The sequence below is a fragment of the Athene cunicularia genome (genome assembly GCF_003259725.1).
Source record: "Athene cunicularia isolate RWA chromosome 2 unlocalized genomic scaffold, athCun1 chr2_part1, whole genome shotgun sequence".
In the NCBI taxonomy this organism is placed as follows: domain Eukaryota; kingdom Metazoa; phylum Chordata; class Aves; order Strigiformes; family Strigidae; genus Athene; species Athene cunicularia.
This window is the reverse complement of record NW_020799095.1, coordinates 103,518,084-103,520,689: the sequence shown is the minus strand read 5'-3', so window position 1 is coordinate 103,520,689 and position 2,606 is coordinate 103,518,084.

The following is a 2,606-nucleotide window of genomic DNA, read 5'->3' as shown; positions in this document are numbered from 1 at the left end:
GGTGGGTGCACAGTCTTACCTCAACATGCAACCAAGAGGTAGCCAATGTATACAGGTGGGAACCAGGCCCACCAGGCACTCCTGCCCTGCGCTGAAGACAGAGCTAATACTTTTCCCAATGAAAAAAAGGACTGCATGTAGCAGTTAATCAAGTCAATTGCCTCGCAGGCTGTGCTCTCATCCACAAATGTGGGACGGTGTGAGGAAGGTGTCTGGGCCTCTGGTTAGGGGCCTTCACACGCACACTGTACTGCAGAGACGTCCAGCTGCCAGCAAGTGGGGAGGGGCTGGGGAAACAGCATGCTCTAGACTGTTAATCCAACTCGGATGCTAACACTTCAGTCATTTTTGCTCTGAGTGGGATGAGAGCAGTTTAGAAATAAAAGCCTTTTATCCATCTTTTTAAAACTTTACAGCTGCTATGTTTCTAAATTAGGTTTTTATCTTTTTTAACAAAAAACCCAAAACAATCAGGCTTCTTCAGTTGCCAGCAGAAAATACCGCCGGAAACCACAGACTCCCATTGTTTTCTGCATATTTATAATTTGATGAACCGTTCCTCCTTCACACAGCGTGTTGAACTGTTCGGCTCTGCAATTCGTCTGAATCTAATCCTGGTGCATTATCTTCCCTCCCCATCCATGGTGGCTGTTTAGTCAAGCCCACGGTGAGGTGTGGAGGGGTGGGGGAGGCCGTCACGCATGTGGTGCTTCGCCAGCTGGGCACTGCCACGTGTGCTCCTTGCAAGAATTGGGGAGCAGACCAGCACATAACGTGTCTCTTGTGCTTACAATTTGATAAGCTTGCTTTTTTTTAAGCACTCTTATTTGCCATCTTACCTGCTTTTTATTTTATTTTGTGTGTATATGATGATTGGCTAAGTGTGAGAAAGGGAGAAAGAGCTGAGACCTGGGAACTCCCAGGGGGCTCCTAATACACAAACAGATAGGCAAAAATTTAGGGACCAGTTGGGGGACCCTTTTGTCTTCTGGCGTGAGAGACTAAATGTTGAAGCTGTGCCTGCCGTTCTTGTGCTGCAACACAATGCGTTTGTCCTTTGTAAAAACCCAGCACAGTGCAGCTGTGTGGGCAACATAAATAGTTCGTGTGGCAACAGTGGAGAAACAGGTGGCTTGAGGTAATAGAAGGTAGTCTAAATGTCTCCAGACCTTTCCTTGCTGTAAGGCTCCAGCCTCTACAGGTGCTGAAGAAAAGCTTGTCTAAAGCTCAGTCAAAAAACTAAAAGAAAATTCCAGTATTCCCCCTCCTAAATCAATAAACAGAATCCATTCCTGGTAAACCTGTCCCTGTGTGTGAACACAGGGGATTTTATAGTGGTTTGTAAATAAACCCTTCTGCCTCTTTTATCCTCTTGCTCTCCTAGTCAACTCAGAGTAAAAACCCTCCAGCTCTTGGTAGAGGAAATCAATGGGGAAGAAGGACACTTGTCCTTTGTGTCTGTATGTGCTTGGAAGGAAAGAAGAGAGGAGTATAAAGGCCAGCTCATGGATGGTGAACTGAAAATGAGGAAAATTTAGGTCCTGTGTCAGTGGTTCTGAAAACCTGGCTTGTACCTCTTCTTTCTCAATGGACATACCCACGTTTGTTAGCCAATGCAACACTTCACTGCACTTGGAAGGTCTTGGAAGACAATTATTTTCTTGCCTCTCTCTTTTCAGAATCTTGTCTAACTAAATGCCAGAACTTTGTTAAGAATGGCAGCTGCTGCTGAGGACACACAGACACACAGACACACACCCATCCCAGAGTTCCCATAGGGAAGACATTTCAGTTTCAAGTTAGATAAAATACTGATATGAATTCATAAAGTTATAAATTAGTCACCAGTGAAACTTGACTGCCAATTGGAAGGCTGTTTCTGGTTTGAGGAATTAAGTCCTGGAGCATCTATCTCAACAGTGTTAGCAGAGGCCAGGGTCCTAACTGTTTTAAGCTGATGCTCAGCAATATTATGGAAAGAGGTGTATGACAGGCTAGAGGAAAGCATAGAAAGGCCAAATAGCCAATAGTTAGCTCTCGATAAGGGCAGGAAGTGTTTGCTGCTCAAGTCAGAAGCAACTTCTTAGTCCCCCTGCCTTGCTCTGAATGTATACAAACCATTTTCCAGGATCACAGTTCCTGCTCTTTCCCAGTAGCACACTATAAGCATTGCTTCTCCTCTCACTGGTGGTCCTGCTATTTGCTCCTGGAGTCTGGGCAAGGGTTTTTTTTATAGTGACTAAAAAGCTCTCCCCTGAGCTCATCAGGACCAGCAGGATCCAGGCTGAGGTAGGGAGTCTCTGGCTGTATGGGCTCACCGTGAAGTTGGTGGGAAGAGGCAAGGTTCTGGATTTCAGAAAGGCCTTTACGCTCATGTGGAACTTTCTTTGAAGGGATGCACCTGCAGGTTTTTTTTCCTCTTCTACCACCCTCCCACCCCCCCCTTCACTATAAAGTTTGCAATGGAAGATGAATAAGTTTGTATCTGCCTCCCACATTCCTTCCCTCCCTCCCCAAAGGTGCAATTTGGGATGGATTTCACTCTTAGCTATAGATGTTGGCATTGTTGCTGTGATTGCTCAGTCTCTCACCTCACTAAACTACTT